Source organism: Salvelinus sp. IW2-2015, unplaced genomic scaffold, assembly GCF_002910315.2.
Source record: "Salvelinus sp. IW2-2015 unplaced genomic scaffold, ASM291031v2 Un_scaffold1235, whole genome shotgun sequence".
NCBI classification, from domain to species: Eukaryota; Metazoa; Chordata; class Actinopteri; order Salmoniformes; family Salmonidae; genus Salvelinus; species Salvelinus sp. IW2-2015.
In genome coordinates, this window is record NW_019942790.1 from 63,239 (window position 1) to 70,226 (window position 6,988).

Here is a 6,988-nt window from a genome sequence, read left to right on the forward strand (position 1 = left end):
GGTCCAAGGACATCAAGACAGTCGTGAAGAGGTCACGACAAAACCTATTCCCCCTCAGGAGATGGAAATATTTGTCATGCTTCCTTTCAACATGAGCCAGCATCCGTGTGGAACGCTTTCGACAACTTGTAGTCCATRCCCGACAAATTTCCGGCAAAAGGGAGTGCAACTCAATATTAGGAAGGTGTTCCTAATGTTTTGTTCACTCAGTGTAGATACCCATTCATATTCAACCATATCCATGTGAGTAATACTACTCCTCCATAAACTCCCTCCTGATATAGACTGATTAAGCGAACATTTACTCTTTTGCAGGAAAGTTGTACTTGCTGTGATATCTGCTTGTCTTCCCAGCTTAGTACAATGCACTGACTGTAGGTTTTTCTATATGAGAACATGTGGTTAAATTATTAAAATGTATGCATGCAAGACTGTAAGTGACTTTGAATAAAAGTGTCTACTAAATGGCATATATTATTAATATAATAATAATWATTATTATTAAAAAGGTAAAAATGGCAAGTGTGAGATATGATGTCCTCAGCATTGCACAACCACTCAAATCATTTCCATAGAAAACCATTAAAATTATGCACAGAATGAATAGCAATTACTCATCCAAACATTGCTCATCAGACTAATAGATTCAGTGCCAAATTGGAATTACATTGCAAAAGGTCAGACAGTGGTATTATAGTCAGAAGTTAGATAACAGTTATGATAAAAAAAATTAATGTAGATAAATGGCACTATTAGTGTATCCTCCTGCATGTTGAGTATTCTGAAACGTAACTCTGTGAATCTATAAATAGTTTGTTGTGGGGGTGATAGCGTTGGTTGAAGCTCAATGTTACCTAGCATCATATCTAAGACAATATGACACCAATGTTGATGAAAATTCGTAAATCAACTTGATTGGAGGTACATGACACACTCCTCGTCTCTAGTCATTATCCGTGCAGCCGTTATCGATTATCACTATACCGGATTTTCAGGAAGGTCATTAGCATTAGGGTGGTCTGATCATTTTTGCCCAAACCTATCTCAAATTAAAACGAGGCTACAGCGTCCATAAAGTGACCATTAGACTTGCCACCTTTTGGACTGAAAAAGCACCCAGTGTCCTTCGCTCCCGAACAGCTGCCTTCACCATCATCAATAAACCTGCAGGAAAGCAGTGTTCAACAGGCTAGGTCGAAGGAAACTGTCTACCGGTGTGCCAACTATTGTTATCAAGATAGATACCTATTCCACCTGCTGTATACTGGAGTCCTAGTTAGCTAACAAGATAGCTAGCTCCGAGTGTCCTTCAGTAATGCTAACACCTGTCCTCAACGTTGTTAACAGAACTGGGAGAAAACAGTGCCAGACAGAAGGGGTCTCTCCAGAGATGTTCGATCGGGTTCAAGTTCGAGCTCTGGCTGGGCCACTCAAGGACATTCAGAGTCTTGTTCCTAAGCCACTCCTGCGTTGTCTTGGCTGTGTGTGTAGCGTGGTTCGTTCTGCGTTGTGTACTTTTAATTAGGACGCTGCCACAACTGACGGTCTGCTAGTTGAAATCTTTTTATTTGCCCTGCACACGAAGAGACAACACACATTATGTTAACCCTTGGCGCAGTCACAGCTCTCAGGCACCTTGCTAGCCGAAKGTCAGGCAAAAGAGAACAATAAGGGGGTATCGAAATACAGATAACCCGCAATGGGCCAAACCAAAATATACAAAACYTTTACAATCACATGTATGTACAATATTGATATGAAAAGGTGTTTGTACACCAAATAAAAACATTAGCTATGCAGCTGTAATTAAATAAAAAAATACACTGAATTATTATTATTATTATCAAATTATTAACCTCCCCTCTTGACCTGGCCTGTTTGAATTGGTCCTTGTGTGCAATTTGGTGCATAACACTGCTACATGTGCTTAGGGTTGTCGTTGTCCTGTTGGAAGGTGAACCTTCGCCCCAGTCTGAGGTCCTGAGAGCGCTGGAGCAGGTTTTCATCAAGGATCTCTCGGTACTTTGCTCCATTCATCTTTGTCTCGATCCTGACTAGTGTCCCAGTCCCTGCCGCTGAAAACATCCCCACAGCATGATGCTGCCTCCACCATGCTTCACCGTAGGGATGGTATTGACCAGGTGATGAGCTGGTCAGTGGTTTCCTCCCGAAGTGACACTTGGCATTCAGGCAAAAAAGTTAAATCTTGGTTACATCAGACCAGAGAATCTTGTGTCTCATGGTCTGAGATTCCTTTGGATGCATTTTGGCAAACTCCAAAAGGGCTGTCACATGCATTTTACTGAGGAGTGGCTTCCATCTGGCCACTCTACCATAAAGGCCTGATTGGTGGAATGCTGCAGAGATGGTTGTCCTTCTGGAAGGTTTTCCCATCTCCACAGAGGAACTCTGGAGCTCTGTCAGAGTGACCATCTGAGTTCTTGATCCCCTCCCTGATCAAGGCCCTTCTTCCCGATTGCTAGGTTTGGCTGGGCGGCCAGCTCTAGGAAGAGTCTTGTTAGTTCAAAACTTCTTCCATTTAAGAATGATGGAGGCCATGTGTTCTCAATGCAGCAGAAATGTTTTGGTACCCTTCCCCAGATCTGTGGCTCGGCACAATCCTGTCTCGGAGGTATACGGACAATTCCTTCAACTCATGACTTGGTTATTGCTCTGACATGCACTTTCAGCTGTGGGCTTATATAGACAGGTGTGTGTCTTTCCAAATCATGTCCAATCAATTGAATTTACCACAGGTGGACTCCAGTCAAGTTGTAGAAACATCTCAAGGATGATCAATGGAAACAGGATGCACATGAGCGCAATTTCGAGTCTCATAGCAAAGTGTCTGAATACTTTTTAAATAAGTTATTTTTGTTTTACATTTTTTTAATTTGCAAACAATTTAAAATACAGTTTTTTCTCAGTCATTGTGAGTTATTGTGTGTGGAATGATGATGATTTTAATCTCGTTTTAGAATAACGTACAAAAGTGGAAAAGTGAAGGGGTCTGAATACTTACAGAATGTACTGTATATGGATATTACTTGACATACAACAGTAAAAAAAATGTAATTGAAATTACAAGTGTAATTCATGGCAATATGTACGTTTAATAAACTCATAGAATGTGATGGTGTGTGTGTGTGTGAGTGTGTATCCTTGACCTTCATGTCTAATCTGTCAAGCTCAGCCTGTCAGTAATCAAACTTAATCTCCTGCTCTCGGTCAGTCACACACACAACACACACACACACCACACACACACACACAACACACACACACACACACACCACACACACACACACACACACACACACACACACACAGACACACAGACACATACACACACAGACACACAGACACACACACACACACACAACACACACACATTCTCCCAGTGTTGTTTCTCAATATGCATCTACCGCATTCTGCACCCAATGCTCCGCACTCCCGTACTCCGAGTGCGTTCTTCGAGGATGTTCTGTTGACTACGTTCTCATTATTTTAAGAGATGACTTGTGTTTACATTATACGCCATTAGCTGGCAAGATACTTTAACTTGAATTAACATTAGAATAGATAATGAACCTACTTGTCGACTGTAAAAGTTCATTTGCTAGTGCTTTAGCCATAGGTGTTCCCGTCAAGATCCATGTTAGCTGGCTAGCTAGGCATCACTGGTCACGATTCATGGTTATTTTCGCAGAGTCCCAAGTTAGCTGGCTAGCTAGGCTATCACTGGTCATGATTCGTGGTTATTTCGCAAGAGCCCCAAGTTAGCTGGCTAGCTAGGCTATCACCGGTCACGATTATGGTTATTTTCACCAGAGTCCCAAGTTAGCTGGCTAGCTAGGCTATCCACTGGTCACGATTCGTAGTTATTTTCGCAAGAGTCCCAAGTTAGCTGGCTAGCGAGGCTATCACTGGTCATGATTCATTGTTTTTTCACAAGAGTCCCAGTTAGCTGGCTAGCTAGGCTATCGCTTGGAATGATTCATGGCTACATGGGTTACTATAGAGACTGCAAGTACTCTGACAACGCTGGAAAACCTGGTACCTGCTACTATAGAATAAACATCCTCAACAACATATCCCTGTTTTGTGCCTGATCCATTACCGCTTTCGGGCTACACTCACCCAGCACAACTATGTCCTGTAACGTTACCCATTCACTCAATCTGCGGCCAGACAGCCAGCCAGGCTAATGCTAATACAGACGACAACAAACGTTTAACTACATAATTATCAGCTAGCTATGTGTGAATCCTAATGTTCAAAAACAACATACAACTAATGTTATTCAAGATATATGACTATAGGTAAATTATTTGTGGCTAGCTAGTTACCAATTATTCACAGCCCTATTAACTTACTATTTGGTTTCGATCTAAGCAGGTAAACATGCCAAAACTTAACACAATGTATTTATTGACATATCAGGAGAAATATTGTAGTAGGAAACATATGTGACATGAATGTTTCTTCTCGCTTCAGCTCAGATAATGACTTAGATAATTATTAATTATTATAATTATTTATTAGATAATGGCTGATTTAAGGACATTTTGATTGTTTTTTTTTTTACAGGGGTTGCGTTACATTTCTGTGCATACTTTCCGTTGAAGCTTTCATCGATGAATACTTTCGACATGTGTACAAGCAGAGTACGCATCCGAGAAGTGCCACACCCAGACACATCAAAGTCATCGAAGTCGTCTTTCTGAACTGAGGAGTACTTTGATGTGCCTGGGTGGTTTAATATAATATCCACATCATATTCCACAGCATAATTATTAACTTGACCATGCTTAAAGATATACTCTATGTCTGATTTGTTATTTTACCATCTACCAATCACCAGTGGTGTAAAGTAAAAATACTTTCAAGTACAACTTAATTCATTTTTTTTTTTTTGGGGGGGGGGTATCTGTACTTTACTTTTCTACTTTTACTTTTACTTCATTTACATTCAATTCCACCCCAAAATAATGTACTTTCTACATTTCTTCTGACACCCAAAAAAGTACTTGTTACATTTCGAAGGCTTAGCAGGACTGGAAAAGGGTCCAACTCATGTAGTTATCAAGACATCCACGGAAACATGGCTCTCTTGGGATATGCTGTCAGAGTCGGTACAGCCAAAGGGTTTTCTGTGCAACGCGCTGACATAAATAAACATCTCTCCGGGAAGAAGAAGGGCGGGGGTATATGTCTCATTATTAACGACTCATGGTGTAATTGTAACAACATACAGGAACTCAAGTCCTTTTTTTCTCACCTGACCTAGAATTCCTCACACATCAAATGCCGATCGTATTATCTCCCAAGAGAACTCTCTTTGGTTATTGTCACTGCTGTGTATATACCCCCTCAAGCCGATACCAAACTTTTACAGATACACAATTGAGAGGATCCTGCCAGGCTGTATCACTGTGTGATACGGCACCTGCACCGCCCTCAACCGCAGGGCTCTCCAGAGGGTAGTGAGGTCTGCACAACGCATCACCGGGGGGCAAACTACCTGCCCTCCAGGACACCTACAGCACCCGATGTCACAGGAAGGCCAAAAAGATAATCAAGGACATCAACCACCCGAACCACTTCCTCTTCACCCCGCTATCACCCAGAAGGCGAGGTCAGGATAGGTGCATCAAAGCTGGAACAGAGAGACTGAAAAACAGCTTCTATCACAAGGCCATCAGACTGTTAAACAGCCAGAGAGGCTGCTGCCTATATACAGACCTGAAATCATTGATCACTAATAAATGGAACACTAGTCACTATAATAATGACACTTTAATAATGTTCACATATCTCGCATTACTCATCTCATATGTATATAGTGTATTRTATTATTACTATTGCCTAAGCCTCTGACATCGCTCATTCATATATTTATATATTATTATTCCATTCCTTTACTTAGATTTGTGTGTATAAGGTAGTTGTTGGGGAAATTGTTAGGTTACTTGTTAGATTTGTGTGTATTAGGTAGTTGTTGTGGAAATTGTTAGATCACTTGTTAGATATTACTGCACTGTCGGAACTAGACACACAAGCATTTCGCTACACTCTTATTAACATCTGCTAACCCATGTGTATGTGACAAATACAATTTGATTTGATTTGATTTGAGAACATCCCTGGTGAACTCACTAAAACACACATCCTTCATTTGTAAATGATGTCTGAGTGTTGGATTGTGTCCCCCGTGGCTATCTGTACATTTTAAAAACAAGAAAGTGGAGCCCCATCAGGTTTGATTAATAATATAAGGATTTTGAAATTATTTATACATTTACTTTTGATTCTTATGAATATTTTAGTATTTAAATTTACTTTTCAAACTTAAGTAGATATAAAACCAAATACTTTTAGACTTTTACATGAGTCATTTTCTATTGACATATCTTTACTTTTACTCAAGTATGACATGTGGGTACTTTTTCCACCACTGCCAATCACTGCCATTCTTTATGAGGCTTTTCGAACACACCTCCCTGGTCTTTGCAGTTGAATCTGTACTTGAAAATCAATACTTGACTGAGGGACCTTACAGATGTTGAATATATGGGGGGGGACAGAGGAAAGGGATAGTCATTCAAAAATCATGTCAACCCCTATTATGTCACACAGAGTGAGTCCATAAAACTTAGTATGTGATTTGTTAAGCCAAATTTTAGTCCTGAACTAATTTAGCCCGAAAACAAAAGGGCCTGAACACTTACAAACACACACACACACACAATCACAGCCTCAGAGTCCAAACAGACCTTAATTAGAGAGAGAACGACCCCAGCCGCAGCTCACCTCTCAACACCTCTGAAGTAAACAAGACATGACACACACACTAACAAGACACCACAGTGTGTGTGTGTGTATCTAACAAGTTTCAACAACACCTGGGAGACTGAATTACTCTGGGTGAACTTAATTTACCCCGAGCCCTGAGGAGGATAAGGATCCTCTAAGTCCACACACACAC